Raw genomic sequence first — 18345 nt, forward strand, 5'->3', positions numbered from 1 at the left:
AGGTGGGACCTTCAGAAGGGGATGAAGCCATGAGGGTTGAGTCCTCATGAATAGAATTATTCACCTTATGAAAGAGACCCCTAAGTACTATCTTACCCCTTCTGCCATGTGAGGGCACTGAAAGACAGCCATCTAAGTGGGTTCTAATGAGTCACTGAATCTGCTAATACCTTAATCTTAGATTTCCCAGTGTTCAGACTACAAGAAATTTCTGTGCATAAGCCACCCAGTCTTTTGTATTTTTATTATAGTAGCTCAAGTGGACTCAGACAGCACCTTATACTAATTTAGCATGATCAGATTCATTTTTGTTTTCCTTCAAAAGGACAGACCTAATGATGATATGATATATGAATAATTAACCAGGCATATGAATAAATTTGGTCTGAAAATTACTTTCAAATATTTTGTAAATAGATACCTCTAAGAAAAAAATATGCTAAGTTATGTTCTTAATGTAGTTTTACTATAGTTCTGCCAAACATGAGCACATCAAAAGATGAGTCAATTTAAATGTGAAAGAACATGATTTATATAAAAAGCATATGTTAATTATTATTCTAAAATAGTAAAGAAGAGCCCTTCTGAGATTCCTATTAACATATCTTCAAATGACATTGTCTGATCAGCTATAACAACACTCACTCGCAGTCCACTTATCTTTTCTAGCTGTGTAATATGCCTTTGATACCTACTGATGTTACAAGAATTATAATCCCACTCACTAATTAAAGATTTATTTATTTATTTATTTATTTGACAGAGAGAGAGAGAGACCATAAGCAGGCAGAGAGAGAGGAGGAAGCAGGCTCCCCACCAAGCAGAGAGCCTGATGCGGGACCCAATCCCAGGACCCCAAGACCATGACCCAAGCCTAAGGCAGAGGCCCAACCCACTGAGTCACCCAGGTGCCCCCCACTCACTAATTTATAGTTGCTTTGTGAACGTGTTCTCTGAGTTGGTTTTCATACAGAATTCCTGCCACTCACTTTGATTTTAGTTAAGAAAGCCAAAAAGAAAGTCAGAAGCTATCAATAAAAAAGGCCAACAGATTTGCTTACACACAGATGAAGATATTCTCTGCATTAAAAATCATAAATATGTTTAATAGGCAAGCAACATTTGGGGGAGAAATATTTACAACAAATATAGAAGGTAAAACATTAATAAAGATTTCCTGAAGTATAGAAAATTAGAATAATGGACAAAAGAAAGATATAAGCAGTAGTTTTAAAGAAGTAAACTAATTTCGCAACAAAATCACCAAATGTTGAAAACAAAAACAATTTAAATTACCTATGTATTAGAATATTTAAAAATATAAGATTGTTAATACACAGTATTATTAATAATGAAATGATATTTTATCTATAAAGTTGATTACTACAGAAATATTGAAGGTATTTTACATATATATGCATGTTAACTGCAACATTGTTTATAATGGCCATATGTTACGAATAACATCCATATCCACTTAGTAGGGAATGTCTTTAAATAAACTGTGAATTATTCATATAAAAGACGTTATAAAATCATTAAATATACTTATCAGGAACAAAAAGATCTAGAAGTATGTTTTCGGATGAGAAAATTTTTAAAAAGTAACATAGCAAGTTGCAAAGTTATGTGTAAGAAAGTATATTTCATTCCACATGTGTCAAAAACAAATATATACACTTGTATACACACACACACACACATAAATGTACAAAAATATTTTGCATCCTCATATCAAAATTTCCATGATTGCCACCTATGGGTTGTTGAGAGATTAAAGAATTAAATGAAAACACACTGAAATGCTATTAGTTTGCTCGCAGTGCTTTACTTCTGAAAGAGATAAACTATAAAATAGTTGACATCAAAATTATTCCCAAATGTAATTATTTTAGAATAGTAATTTTAGTTAGAATAAACATTTATATAGTTAGATTTTTTAAAAATTTAGTGATTGGGGAAATAGCTATTGAATTAATATTATTAGATATGCCATTTCTTTGTAAAATTATATCCTATCCTTACAACTTTTATGCTTGTGGATATGTAAAACTCTTTAAATTTATTTTGAATTGATCTCTTTGGGAGAAATGATTAAAAGAGGTATTAACATTTACTATGAATTCTTATAAATGATAGAGTTTACTGTGACTTCTTATCAGTGGTAGTTGACTAGAGCCCCATGGTGATTACTTAGCCCAAACCAGATGTTCTTAAATCATATCCAATAATCACATTTTTATCAGATAACATTTATTTCTGATAATACTTGTCCAGGTAGAACCCATATTAGTGCTTCCGTAGTATATCACATTTGAGAGAGTGGGCTAGTTCTGATCTTGAGTTAACCTTAATTTTGAAAGCTAGTGTAGCTGGTACGAGAGTTGGACATAAACCTTCATTCTGTCTTTTAGTATTTGGCTCCATTGCTTTGCAGAAACTGTACCTTACTTAGTCACTCATGTAAACTATTTCTTGTGTTTTCAGCTGAGATTAGAATTCAGTCACATCCTCTTTTGCTTTTTGTTTTATATGTAGTTGTATCACTATTCACTATTAGAATTTTAGAGTTATCATCATCAAAGACCTTCATTTTAAGGCTTTGCATATTCATTCGTACTCTAGTAGAGAAAAAGCACTGCAGTGGAGGCTGTAATCCATGTTTTTTTGCAAAGCATCTGCCAAACACGTGAACAGTAGCTCAATGAACAGTAGCTCTCTGTCTCGCAGTTTCTGAATAGATTGATGGCAATAATAGCTAACATTTCTCACGCTCTTATAATGCACCAGGTAAAATTCTATATTACACTCTTTTTTATTCCTCACAGCTAGTTGAGCTGACTGGAATTTTATTCTTTTTTCACAGATTCAGAAAATGAGGAACAAAAGTGAAAAAGTTGTCCAAGGTCTTATTTCTAGTAAGTCGTGGGGCTCTGATCTGAATCCAAGCTATTAGCTTTCTTTTTTTGTTTTGTTTTGTTTTGTTTTTTATCCCTCCTCCCTTATTGGCTTGGTTTGGTTGTGTTGTGTTCCATTGTATTATTCACTTCTGCCTTTAGACTGTACTTCAGATGGCTTACCAAATCAATTTAAAAATAGAGGAACTTGTTAGGGATTTGAGATTCAAAACCAAGCAGTCGGACTCCGAAGCCATGCTCTGAACTACTGTTCTGTACTATCTAGATCCATTCCTATGCCTGTATCTGTGCTTTTACCTACACGTTGATGTATTTATATTTACAAAGCACATATACAGATACATACATGTATATATGCTTAATTTGCACCGCATGCATAAACATGTATTTCATGCAAATGTATTTCAGGGAAAATATATACTTCATCAATTATATTTTCCCCAAAACTAGCTCGTCTAGCCAAATGGAGACAGACACACCTTGTTCCTGACACAGGTCTACATATGGAATTTGTTCCTTTGCTGTGAGTCAGAGACAATTTACTGGGACCATCTGAGATCGAAAGCTAGGACAGTTCCTTTGTTCTCCAAACAGAAGCAGAGAATCTTTATGCAGCACCATAAGTTGTCCATGTACCACAGGGAGTCAGGTGAGAGTTTTGCCTCTGAGAATCTCTAGGATTGAGTAGAGCCGTCTATTGTTTTATCACTCACTATTAATGCCTGGCATTAACAGTGGGTTATCTGTGGGTTGGACACTATGGCTAAAGGAGAAGCTACAGGGATCCTGGACAAAGTCACTCAAGTGCACCTAGCTTAGATTTCTCCCTCTATAAAGGAAGGATAGGAACTAAACACTCTACTGTTTGTAATAAGCTTCGGGCAAATTCTCAGTCCGCAATAAAAACATAAATTTCCACAAAATAAAAATTACTGTCATAATCATCATCAACAAAAAAGTAGTCATTTCTGAGAAGAAAGAGAAATTAAGTGCAAACAGTGTAGGTTAGGGCAGAACAGGAACAAAGTCTGAGGTTGAGCTGAGAAACAGGCCCCTGGGGAATACAGACTTTAATCAACAAGAGCCCTGGAACAGAAGGGAGACCAAGGATCCCTTTCATCCTGCACCTACAGTAAAAAGAATATAGAGACAGATGCTGAAATTTGAAGAACTTTCATTTTTCAATTCAGTATTTTTTGGTATGACTTGGGTATTTGGCAATTCTCTAAAACTTTAAGAAAATTCCTAAAAATACAGATTTTCATTCTCTTATATAAGAATATTGATGTTGAAATCTGGGAAATCTCAGGAAAAATGTTCATAATTGGAAACAGATCATTATGGGGTCTTATGAAGAATTCTCTTATAGTTGTAAAAAAAGACAGGAACTTGGAAGATGAGACTGACAGATCAGAAAACTATATTTTACTTTACTTTACATTAGTTTAATAACTTGAAATACAGAATTTTTTTTAGAAACTGTTTAACGTAGGATGCTTCAGTTGGTTAAGCGTCTGCCTTCAGATGCCTCAGGTCATGATCTCAGGTCCTGGGATTGAGCTCGGTACTGGGCTCCCTGCTCAGCAGAGAGCCTGCTTCTCAATTAAGTAAATAAAATCTTAAACAAAAAAGGAACTATTTAATGTAGAAAAAAAAGATCTTTCAAGAAAGACTAGGTTGAAAATGGGCTCCCAATAAAATGTCTAAAAGGCGAGAAAAGAGAAATAGTACCATTGTTATTGAAACAATGGCTAGTTACTTGCATTTTGGGGACATTGTTAATCACTGAATCTGGATTTTTCTCTGAATTCCACACAGAGCATGCACTACACAACAATTTTACATAAAATATCTGCTTTCTACATACATTGAAGGCAAACTACCACCAGAAATAAATCAAAACATCAGGGGGTGAGCAGTCTTACTAGTGGGTGATGCACATTTTGCAGAATCCTGCCAAACAAAGGAACTGAATAGGCTAGAGGTAATGAGATCGAAAGACGATGAGGAAGCATTAAGGAATGAAATATGTTATAGATTAATAATTCAGGCATGGTACTGTATAAAAAAGAACTAACATTTAGCAAACACAGTAATGAGTTTTATCTCCAAAGAGGTGAGTGCGCTGACCAAGTATTTCCATAACAGTGCAGGGCTGTGGACAGCAGGTACCAAGAACACCCAGCCTTGCAGATTCCAAGGTAAGAAGAGCCTTCACTGGTCCCGCTCTTTGCCGGGGGTCCACAGAGACCTTGCAACATGACCACCCACCTACCGAACTTAAACTCTAAGCAGCAAACTTTAAGGAGCCAAAGAGAAGTCCCCAGTGGGCAGGGGGAGCAGAGAAGAGAAACATGTTCAATGTAAGCTTAGAAGACAGTAAAATGGGACACCGACTCTCATTCACATCCCAGAGATGATTTAAATCCTGGAAACACCTCATTTCCTAAAAAAAAATAATAATAATAATAATAATAATAATAATAGTAATAATACATAGAAATGTCAGGGATAACTGGAAAATCAGCAGAGAAGTAGTCAGTGAAATTCCAGCTCTTCAACTCAAACACCTCAGGCCCGAAACACACCTTCTCTTTATCCATACTACAATGCCTCTTGCTTTGTAGAGTGGGAATATCATTTGGCTATAAAGCCAAATGGTTTGACAGTGCAACTTTTTGAACTTTTCTTTTGGGCCAAGGTCTAGGCCTTTGCAGATTCAAGCAGTCCTGCAAGGCCGGTGAACACCATATTCCAAAGGTCCAGAGGTCTGGCCCTTCCTTCCCAGACACCATGTCGGACACGTAAAATCTCTTGTCATGTTACATTTTATATTTTGAAATATGGAAGCATATGTTAAGCACTCTTCAGGCATTTATTTATTAAAACATTCTCTGCCAGGATTTCACATGAGCTTAAAATTCAAATGAGTTCTTACATTTCTCTACTGAGGACTCCACCTCTGTGTGTTGCATAGAAAAACCTTCTCCAGCAATGAGTGTCACCAGAGTCCACACGGTGAGCCCCACCGTCCACCTCTTTGTTCCCTGGGTGACCCAGGTAGATGTTAATAGTGCTTCGCTACAAAGCTCCTAACCCAAACTCCTCAGAAAAGGAGTAACGCTTTTGCAAAGTGCACTTTAAGAAGAGGCACTTTTTGATTACGTAAAGAAACCAGCGAGCCCTATGAGAATAAAGAAGGGAGTATTTTACTGGTAAGCACATGGTTTGAAGTGAGGAATTCAGATGTTGCTCTGCTGGTCCAGGCTGGGAATATCTTCTTGCCCCTCCTGCGGCCCCCCCTTTGGCAGGTAACACAAAGCCTTCATCTGTGCCATAGAGAATGTCCACACAGCTCTGCGATACAAGGTTGTTTTCCCTCTCGCTCTCTTGGCAAATCAATTCCATGTTCCTTAGCTTTCCAAAGTAGAAACGTCTCTCTGTCTCTGAGTCTTAGACAGTGAGTTTTGATATGCTGACCTGCTGTATAGACTCAGCTGCTCCATCATCTCTGTTGCCCACACCAGGGTGCTTTCACACCACACCCAGGCTGGCCTCCAGGGTTACCATGGTTCTCTGTGTTACAGTGAGGGCTTCTGGGGAGCTCACTACTAGAGCTGAGAGGTTTCTTGGGTTTGGTCAGAGCTAGAGCTACAAGGGAGGGAGCCCCTGCAGTTTCTCGACCATGTCTGTAAGCTGCAGGGTCATACTTTTCCATCATAGTTTGCATCAAAAACCATCTTGAACCAGTGAACAAATTCAAAATTGTCTTGAAATGTTCCTATTTACTATTTTGTCCACAGAAGTTATTTTGCCAACTCCCACGCTTAAAACCCGCATGTCCTATTTTGAATTTCTGGAAAATATTGTGTTCCAGCTTAGCCTGGAGGTTCACTTTCTTCAAGGTAGAGGAGCAGGGGGAACCACCTGTCCATAAGCTGATACCAGGCAGCCCCTGAGCATGACTGTTCCATTTTTGTCAGATTTGGTTGCAGGGACTCATTGATCCAGGCTAGCACATCATGTCTACTTAAGCTATCACCTGTAAGTGACGCTGAGTGTATGCTCACTGCTGTCTTCCACTCTTGGCAGAGCTGCATCTATTGACGGTGCCTGGCTTCGGTTCAGCTCTGTTGGCTTCTGGTTCAAACCCCTGGGCCTGATGAAAAAGAGGCCTGGATGTTTCCCCTCAGTCTAATTCTGTGTAAGCCAAATAAAGTTGAACAAAATGGGAAACAATACATTATGGAAAAGCACACATAGAGATTTAAAACTTTTTGATTCTCTATTCATGGTTTCATTCATTGAAATCTCAAAGAATTATACTGGGAAAGACTGATAACTGTCACTATAAAGAAAAAATAGGGATGTAACTGGAAAAAGAGGGCAAATATACCTACTACTAAAGAAAGGGATGAAGAGTACACTTAAAGAGAAAGGAAATAATTATATTAAAATGGTTATCATTAACAGCAGACCTAAGGACAGCAAATACCACTGTTATCAGCTGTTAATGCTGGTTTCATCAGGTGGATCAGAAAGTCAATGTTTCCAGGAGGAAATGCAACCTATAGCTATAATTTCTAATTCCATAATTACTCTCCTTTGAACGAGGTAGAAAAGAGTCACTGCTAGATCCATTCAAATCGTTTCTTCTCGGCCTAAGGGCCCTACATTGTAGAAAAGCAATGTAAAAGAAATGTGAATACATGAATACACACAGAAAGATCTGGAAGTTTAGACATTAAATTCATCATGGTTACCTCTTAGGAGAATGATTTTGTGTATTTGACATGGAGAGATATTAATTTATCTGTTTTTTTTTTTAAGTTTTTAATGATTAGGTTCTATTTGATTGTATGTTATTTTAAAAAGTGGCTCAATCAGTTAAGCATCTGTCTTCGGCTCAGGTCATGATCCTGGAGTCCTGGGATTCGGCCCCACATAAGGCTCCTGGCTCAGTGGGGAGCCTGCTTCTCCCCTCTCCCCCGCCTGCTGCTCCCCCTGCCTGTGCACTCTCTCTCTGTCTGTCAAATTAATAAATAAAATCTTATTTAAAAAGTGAATAAAAAGGATAGATACATAAATTGGCAGTAGCTAGATAGATACACTTCAGGGAAAAAGGATGATCTGCCAAATTTAAGATTTTATCTGAGTTTTTAAATATAGGTTTGAGTTTCAAAGCACTCTTAACATGTCAAAAAGCTAAATAAAATGTATTATTTTTTTTAATCCCCCATACCAATTTAGGACTTCCAGTATTCACTTATGCCTATGAGAGACAGGGACATACGTGAGTTTATCTGTCAAGCAAACTAAAACTCCACTTTGCTATCCTATAATCTGTACTACAGGAAATGAATTAGCTCATAAATTATTGGGTTTATAGTAGCATATGTCTTCCAATCTAGCCTCTACTATTAATTAAGTTAGTACTTTTGCTCCCTCTACTATTTGTCTGTTTTCATTCTCAATTAGTTCAAAACTCAGAGAGGAAGAGAGGTGTTCTTTGGTAAGCCCCTTTTAAATATTTCACATTTTATAAACTGTAAGTGTGCGGGTTCTGCCTCCATAGAAAATAAGCCACAATTGATCCTATTTTAAATAACAAATGTAACCTCATAGAGTTCCCAAAAATAAGATATCAGCCATTCATATTCTGTGACTAAAATGAAATAAATCTAGAAATTAAGAATAAAAACATAAAATCAAAATGTATCAGGACACCTCAGTGACTGAAACAGTTAAGCGTCAGACTCTTGATTTCAGCTCAGGTCATGATCTCAAGGTCACAAGGCAGAGCCCAGAGTCAGGAGAGGAGCCTAAGATAATCTTTCTCCTTCTCCCATTTCCCACCTCTAAAAAAATAAAAGTTTATAAATCAAAGATAAAATTAAAAATAAAAATTTTCCTAAATATAATTTTTTTAAAAAATACATGAGTTTTTCACAGGTGAGCACAATTTATATTATGTGAATCAGTGAAGAAAAATATTTTTAAGGGCTCCTAGCTGGCTCAGTTAGGTGGAGTTTATGGTTCTTAATCTTGAGGTTGTGGGTTCAAGTCCCACATTGGGTATAGAGATTACTTAAAAATAAAAATTTTTAAAAAGTATTTTAAAACAAGAATGAGAGGCAAGGTGGTGGAGGAGTAGCAGACTGAAATGACATCAGATCCCAGGAGTTCAGCTAGATAGGTATTAAACCTTTCTGAACACCTACAAACTCAGCAGGAGATAGAAGAGAAGAAGAGCAGCAATTCTAGAAACAGAAAATTGACTACTTTCTGGAAGGTAGGACTTGCAGAGAAGTGAATCCAAAGTGATGGGAAGATAGACCGCGGGGGGAGGTGCCAGCTCCTGGCAAGCGGCGAGCAGTGAAGAACAAAATCAGAACATTTAGAAGTCTACTCCACTGAGGGACATCACTCCAGAGGCTAAGTAGGAGTGGAGCCCTCACGGGGACAGTGTGGCCTCAGGTCCCACGGGGTCACAGAAAGATCGGGGATGTCTGAGTGTGGCAGATCTGCCAGGTATCAGAGTAGGGAAGCTGACTATAAAGACAGAGCCGAAGAGTGAGCTTTCAGATTGGGGTTGCCTTAAACCATGATCCAAGGCACAGGTGGACTACTGCTCTTTGAGCAGGGACCCCACAAGTGGCAGATCTGGGGAGACTCACCTTCCTGCTCTGGGAGGAGAAGCACAACAGGAATCTGCTGGATTTGGAGACCCCAGATGGGGCTGTGTGCCAGAGATAGAAATGCTCAGTCACAGGCTGGGTGAACTCGGAGTGTGGCCAGAGAAGAGGGAGACAGGAGTGATTGCTTGTCTCCGGGGGTGCACTGAGGAGTGGGGCCCCAAGCTCTCAGCTCCTCTGGGCAAGAGAGTGGGAGGCCGCCGTTTTCATTCCCATCCTCCAAAGTGGTGTGGAAAGCGTTCAGGAAACAAAAGCTTCGAGAGCGAACCTGAGCAGATTACTTAGCCTGGTCCCTGGCAAGAGTGGTGAAGTTCTGCTTTAGGCAAAGACATTTGAGAATCACTGCAACAGGCCCCTCCTTCAGAAGATCAGGAAGACCATCCAGCCAAGACCAAGCTCACCTATCAAGGAGAGGAGCAGAACTCCAGAGTTAGGGGAAGGTGATGCATAGAATTCATGGCATCTTCCCCCATGATCCTTTAGTCTTGCAAAGTTAATTTTTTATAATTTTTTTCCTTATTCTATTTTTTTAACTTTTCCTCTTTCCTCTTTTAACATTTGTTAACTAGTTTATCTTAACAATACCTTTCTAAAAAAAAAAAATTTTTTTTTTAAACCCTCATTGTTATAGTCCTATTTCTTCCCTTCATTGTAATTTAACCTTATTTTTTGTATGCATATAGGTTGTTTTTTGTCTTAAAAATTTTGGGACACAGTTTCTTATAATAGATCAAAATATACCCTAATCTAGCACATGGCTTTGTTCTAGTCTCCAGGCTGAGCACATTCACTCCTCTTTTTCTTTATTTTTTTTTCTTTTTCCAACCAGCTTATCTTATCAATTCATTTTTTAGAATTTTTAAAAATTTTCATCTTTACAGTCATATTTCATCCCTTCATCATGTTTACCTTTATTTTTGTATATATACATATAAGTTTTTCATTCTTTAAAATTTTGGGAGGTAGTTTCTTCTAAGACACCAAAATATACCCAAAATCAAGTAGGTGGCTCTGTTCTATTCATTAGTCTAATATGTGTGTGTGTGTGTGCGTGTGTGTGTGTGTGTATATATGATTATTTATTTATTTATTTATTTTTAAGATTTTATTTATTTATTTGAGAGAGAGACAGTGAGAGAGAGCATGAACGAGGAGAAGGTCAGAGAGAGAAGCAGGCTCCCCGTGGAGCTGGGAACCCGATGCGGGACTTGATCCCGGGACTTCAGGATCATGACCTGAGCCGAAGGCAGTCGTCCAACCAACTGAGCCACCCAGGCGTCCCTGATTTTTTATTTTTGTTTAATTTTTATTTCTTTTATTTTCTTTTATTTCTTTTATCCCGCTTTCTTCTCCCCCTGGTTTTGGATCTCTTCTGATTTGGTTAGTGTACATTTTTCTGGGGTCTTTGCCACACTTTTAGTATTTTATTCTTTCATTCATATATTCTTCTCTGAATAAAATGACAAGGAGGAAAAACTCACCACAAAAGAAAGAATAAGAGGCAGTACTGATGGCAATGGACCTAATCAATACAGACATTGGTAATATGTCAGAACTAGAGTTCAAAACAATTCTCAAGGTGCTACTTGGGCTTGAAAAAGGCATGGAAGATATTAGAGAAACACTTTCTGGAGAAATAAAATCCCTTTCTGGAGAAATAAAAGAACTAAAATCTAACCAAATTGAAATTGAAAAACCTATTCATGAGATGCAACCAGAAATGGAGTCTCTTACTACTAGGATAAATGAGGCAGAAGAGAAAATTAGTGATATAAAAAACCAAATGAGAGAGAATAAAGAAGCTGAGCAAAAGAGAGACAGGCAACTACTGGACCACAAGGGGAGAATCTGAGAGATAAGTGATACCAAAAGATGAAACAATATTAGAATATCTGGGATCCCAGGAGAAGAAAGAGAGGGGCAGAAGGTATATTGGAGCAAATCAAAGTAGAGAATTTCCCTAATTTGGTGAAGGGAACAAACATCAAAATCCAGGAGGCACAGAGAACCTGCCTCAAAATAAGTAAAAATAGGTCCACACCCTGTCATCTAATAGTAAACCTTCCAAGTCTCAGTGACAAAGAGAAAATCCTGAAAGCAGCTCAGGACAAGAAATGTTAGATTGGCAGCAAACCTATCCACAGAGACCTGGCAGACCAGAAAGAACTGGCATGATACTAAATGAGAAAAATATGCAGCCAAGAATACTATATCCAGGTAGGCTTTCACTGAAAATAGAAGGAGGCATAAAAAGCTTCCAGGACAAACAAAAACTAAAAGAATTTGCAAACAGCAAAGCAGCCCTACAGGAAATACTGAAAGGGGTCCTCAAAGCATAGAGAGAGCCTGAAAGTAGTAGACCAGAAAGGAACAGAGGCATTATACAGCAACAGTCACTTTATGGGCAATACAATGGCACTAAATTGTATCTTTCAGTAGTTACCCTGAACGTAAATGGGCTAAATGACCCAATCAAAAGACACAGGGTATCAGAATGGATTAAAAAAAAAAAAAACAAAAAAAAACAAGATCCATCAATATGCTGTCTACAAGAAACTCATTTTAGACCCAAAGACACCTCCAGATTTAAAGTGACAGGGTGGAAAACAATTTACCATGCTAATGGACATCCCAAGAAAGCTGGGGTGGCAATCCTTATATCAGATAAATTGGATTTTTCAGCCAAAGACTGTAATAAGAGATGAGGAAGGACACTATATCATACTTAAAAGGTCTACCCAACGAGAAGATCTAACAATTTTAAATATCTATGTCCCTAACATGTGAGCAGCCATTATATAAGCCCATTAATAACAAAATTAAAGAAACACATCAACGGTAAGAGTAGGGGACCTTAACACTCCCCTCACTGAAATGGACCGATCACCCAAGCAAAAGATCAACAAGGAAGTAAAGGCTTTAAATGACACACTGAAGCAGATTGGACCTCAACTGCAGCAACTTCTTCCTAGAAACTTCACCAAAGGCAAGGGAAGCAAGAGCAAAATAAACTAGTGGGACTTCATCAAGATCAAAAGCTTTTGCATAGCAAAGGAAACAGTCAACAAAACCAAATTACAACTGACAGAATGGGATAAGACATTCGCAAATGACATATCAGATAAAGGGCTACTATCCAAAATCTATAAAGAACTTATCAAACTCAAAACCCAAAGAACAAATAATCCAATCAAGAAATGGGCAAAAGACATGAACAGACATTTCTGCAAAGAAGACATCCAGATGGCCAACAGACAGATGAAAAAGTGCTCAACATCACTAGGCATCAGGGAAATAAAAAGCAAAACCACAGTGAGATACTACCTCACACCAGTCAGAATGGCTAAAATTAATAAGTCAGAAAATGACCAATGTTGGAGAGGATTCCTATACTGTTTATGGGAATGCAATCTGGTGCAGCCACTCTGGAGAACAGTATGGAGGTTCCTCAAGAAGTTGGAAATAGAGCTACTCTATGACCCATCAATTGCACTAGTGGGTATTTACCCTAAAAATACAAATGTAGTTATCTGAAGGGGCACATACACCTGAATGTTTATAGTAGCAATGTCCACAAAAGCCAAACAATGGAAAGATCAGATGTCCATCAACAGATGAATGGATAAAGAAGAAGTGGTATATATATACAATGGAATACTATGCAGCCATCAAAAGAAGTGAAATCTTGCCATTTGCAATGATGTGGATGGGACCAGGGGGTATTATGCTGAGCAAAGTAAGTCAAGCAGAGAAAGACAATTATCATATGATATCCCTAGTATGAGGATTTTGAGAGGTGGAGTGGGAGGTTTGGGGGGTAAGGAAAGGAAAAAGGAAACAAGATGGGATCAAGAGGGAGAAAAACCATAAGAGACTCTTAATCTCATAGAACAAACAGGGTTACTGGGGGGAAGGGGATATGGAGAGGGTGGTTGTGTTATGGACATTGGAGAGGGTATGTGATATGGTGAGTGATGTGAAGTGTGTAAGTGTGACGATTCACAAACCTGTACCCCTCCAGCAAATAATACATTATATATTAATAAAAATAATTAATAATTTTTAAAAGTTTTTCTAAAACCACAATCTTTGTCATTTCCATGACTAATCCATGCATCCTAAGTATTCTGATTTTCTTTTATCAAATAAGTCACATAATAAATCATCTCAAACTCAGTGTCCTAAAGAAGAGAGGGGAAAAGGCAGTGTATATCTTAAAGTTACTACTTTTAAGATCACTTTCCTTTGCTTGAAATAAGCAAGGCAATAGAATCTTAAAGATGATTAAAAATTAAACTGGCTAGGATTTGTCAAAGGACTTTAATAGTATTTTAATCTCTTTGGACTTGCCTTTTATTTTTCTCCAGGACTAAGCTTGAATGGTGATACCATTCAGATTTCTAACATGACCCTCAAATTGAGAAATTGGTGGAGAAGTAAATAAATATACTATTGTGCCAGGGTGTGGGCAGGAAGTCAAATAAGGAAAATGCAGGAAGTAATGGACTGTCCTAGTGCTAGCAATAGTCCACCAATAACATACAGAAGCCTAAGTGGTGAGCAGAGGGATTTGTAGAATAATCCAGAGAGAGAGAGAGAGAGAGAGAGATGTCATGAGACATACACAGAGAAAGAAGACAGCATAGAAGAGAGCCAGGATTGACCTTATTCTCCTAACCTCTTTTCATGCTTCTAGCAGTATTCTTTATTTTCTGCCCTTAACTCTAGCACAAAGGATCCTTCTAATGAAATCCATATGGGTCAGTCTCCCAGGGCAAAAAGCAGAAGGACAGTCAAAATAAACCCAGTTCATACACCACGAAGAAAGATACAAACATAGAAAATGGTCTTTGGAATTAATGCTAAGCCTCCTAACTGACAGACCTGCATAATAATTTTTCATCTTTGAGAGAGCATGCCAGTGCTTCAGCAGGAAGAGAGAGTAGTGAGGACATTGATGATATTGAACCAGAGGTAAAACTTCAAGGCTTTCAGTTGTATTCAGCCCTTTTGGCAAACCTAAGCTTTAGAAATATCTTAACTTCTTAATAAGATAGAAACACACTAAATTAGACCGGTTAAGCCTGCCTTTCTACTTTCCTTCAAGAAACACAATGTGAAAATAAAAATATGACCTCCAGTCAAGATATTATAACATAAATGCCTAGGGAGAGGTACTTGTCTGTTTCACATGCCTCAGGCTAACCTTCCTCCTGCAGCTGTAGGAACCACCTCTGTCAGGATGCTAGCAGCAGACTTCCGTTTTAAAGAAGTGTCATACAGACTTCATCAGCTTCGATTTGAGTATTATGTTGCTTAGAATATGCAATGAATTTGAGATAGCGTACAAATTGGCTTAAGCGAATAAGAAATATTTTAACTGCCAAGTGGTAATAGATGTTGTCACTTTAAATAAACTAAGTATTATGACAGTAATATAATTTCCTTTTTTTTTAGAGTGTATCTTAGGAGGGTATAGCCCTGTTTCTGATCTAATCAGGGATGCGATCCAGTTGAGGATTGTTCTCCTCTACCAGTCAGAGTTGACAATTTCATCTAAATCAGGGCACAGGGCTGGTGTGGTATGTATTTTGGACAAAAGTTAGGGGAAAGCTGTGGGGAAAAGGAAGACTAGTGTGGTGTCTATTTTCCTTGTTGAATCAGATGAAGTTTGAGATCCAGCTGGAAATCTATCATTTTCCACAACAAACACTGGGAAATGAATATAGTTTAAAACGGTATACCAAGAAAATCAATTAATAGTCCAAAAGAAGACATTAATAACAGACATTAGTATTAATTTAGCAGAGCCACATCCAAGTTAAGAGATAAATTCCGGTCACAAGTGTAAGTATAGTCCATGAGGGATAAGACTGTACATCGCCCCACTCCCATCCCTTAATGAGCCCAGTATATTTGGATAAGCTAAGCTTTAATTACTCTAATTACTTTAAAACCATATGAATACTTTGGCAACATTATATAATGTAAAAATTTCTTTATTCATTTTTACTCCATGGGATATTTATTGAATGCTGTTGTGTGCAAGGCACTGTTTGGGGCACTGAGGATATAAGATAAACAAGACAGATGAGAATCTGACTTAATGGAGTTTACATTCAAGTCCACAAGCCAGTGTGTAAATAAAAGACATAGATGCATAACAAAGCACAAGTAATGTTGTATACCATAAAGGAGATAAAGTAGGATAAAGAGATAGAGTCAATGGAAATTGTTTCAGATAAGGTGGTAAAAAGATGACAATTGAACATAAACTTGAATGAAATTTGAATAGCCAAGCATACAGGTATCTGAGGGCAGTCTATTCCAGAGGAAGGAAGCATCAAGAGCAAATATCTTGGAATTAATTGGTAATTAGCATGTTCATAAACAGCAAGGGATCCACTGTGTTCAAAGTATCAGACAGAAACAGGCTGATAGAGGATTTGTCAGGAGACAAATCTCATAGGGCTATTTAGGCAAAAGAAGTGGGTTTGAATTTTATTCTAAATGTGATAAAAAGCCTTGGGAGATTGGGGTTGAATAATGAGATGTCCTCAATCAAAAACAGACCCCTCGGGGCGCCTGGGTGGCTCAGTGGGTTAGGCCGCTGCCTTCGGATCGGGTCATGATCTCAGGGTCCTGGGATCGAGTCCCGCGTCGGGCTCTCTGCTCAGCGGGAAGCCTGCTTCCTTCTCTCTCTGCCTGCCTCTCTGCCTATTTGTGATCTCTCTCTCTGTCAAATAAATAAATAAAATCTTTAAAAAAAAAAAAAAAAGACCCCTCTGTATTGTCCACGAAAAATAAACTCTTAAGGGAGGAAGATTTATTCCGGAAGACCAGTTAGGGAATGATTATGGTAGTTTAGGTGAGAGATGGTAACAGTCTTAATGCCCTTAGAACTTGTGACCTGCTCTTTTAACACTCATATGCCATATGTTTTTTTAATGCTTGTTTTGAAATAAAAACTCTATTCCTTTTTATATTTCTCAAATAATCATCCAGCTTTTTCACTTAGAGGTAAGAGGGCCACTTGAAAAGCATTGTGTCGGGGAAACATACATAACCTAAAATGTCATCTGACACATGCAAGAAGTCTCTGCTGGTTTCTCTCATTAGTTGCCAAAACGTCCTCCACTTACTATTTTGCATTTGCTTCGTAAAACTCAGCATCATCTTCTGTCATCTCTGGGCCAGCTGTTCTGATTGTGAAACTTCAAATAGTTTCTCTAATCACCAGGCTCCCATGACTGTGTTTTAAGTTCTGAAAACAACCTGGGATATATTTAGAAATCAAGAACAAAGCATACGTGAGTCTCTAGATTTAACAGCTTGTGGCTTTTAATGGCATCTGTCATCATGTCTTTGAAGAGCTATTTATCACCACAATTTCCTACTGTACTGTTTTGAAATGGTGGCCCTTTTATCTTCTTCACCCAAACATTTCATGTAAACAAAATCACTGGGATGAGAATAGGAATATCATATTTGATCAAGAATTCATTTCTGTTTTGGAGAAACTTGAAGGTATCAGGCATCAGATATTCAAATGAAATTAAATATGGGATTGTCATCTCATAATACTCATTTCCAGTATTACCAGGTCACATGACATTGTGTCAGACATTTTCTCCACTTCACACAAGCATGGGCAGCGTGTGATACAGCAGAACAGAGTGGCGGGTAAGAGTAGGAGAGTTGATAATAATGGTGTGTTCCGTGCCACTGAGCTTGAATATCATCTGTATGGGCTATCATTACCTCATTTGTGAAATTAGAAATTTCAATTAAATATATTTAAATTTCCTTTGGGGTTTGAACATTTACCCATTTTTGAGCAATAAGATAAATCTTCTATGTTTAGTTTCCCAAGAAAATGATAGCATGAATCACTAAGAAAAGGATAGATTAGATCTTTAGCTCTACTAATTTAATACAATTCAATACCAAGATAGATTTTTACTCTTGAAGTGCTTATTAAATTAGCAATACACAATACCGAGTAATTTAGCTCATAGTAATTTTTAGTAGTTGCACAATGGGATTTTGTACTCTACTTTAAGAAAAATCATTATTTATACACATTCTGAGAACATAGGTATGGTAAAATTTTCTTGAAGGTGGATGTCAGGTTAGGGTGGTTTGGTTTTTTTTCCCTCCTCCAACCTGCATTAACTTAAAAGTTTTCCCTTCCTCTTCCTTTCAGCACCTCCTCAGTGTTTTCTGAGGTGTGTCAAAGTTTGGTTGGTAGTAGTAGATTTTAAATCACACTACCTGCATCATTATGAGGATGTCACAAGGCTCAGAATCTTTCCTGTCTAGGGACAGTCCAGTGTTCCATAAAGGCTCAGCCATCTCTGTCTTCAGAAATCCACTTCTGTGGATTCTTTGTCTGAGATGAACATGACAAACTTTACGAATAGCTCAGATGTTCTCCTACTACCCTTGCCCTTTATTATTCACTTTGCGGAACCTCTCAGACCACATTAATTGAAACTGTGAATAAACTCCGCATCTGTTCGTGGAATGATAATTCAGGACATTGTTATTTTGCAGACAATTTCCCATCTACAAAAAATTAATATTTAATTTCACAGGGAAAGCTTTAGTGTAAGACAGAATGTGACATGTCAGTATATGTCAATTTGCTATTGTGATGTTTTCTGTCATTTTCATATCTCACTTTCTGAGTGATAGTGACTGATGCATCAGAAGGACAAACCAAGGTACTC

General features: G+C 37.6%; 1 pseudogene; it reads right to left on the minus strand.

Moving 5' to 3' along the window:
• Nucleotides 1-5999: 5999 nt before the first annotated feature.
• Nucleotides 6000-7018, minus strand: LOC122905435 (annotated as a pseudogene).
• Nucleotides 7019-18345: the final 11327 nt, after the last annotated feature.

The sequence above is a fragment of the Neovison vison genome, chromosome 4, assembly GCF_020171115.1.
Source record: "Neovison vison isolate M4711 chromosome 4, ASM_NN_V1, whole genome shotgun sequence".
Lineage (NCBI taxonomy): Eukaryota > Metazoa > Chordata > Mammalia > Carnivora > Mustelidae > Neogale > Neogale vison.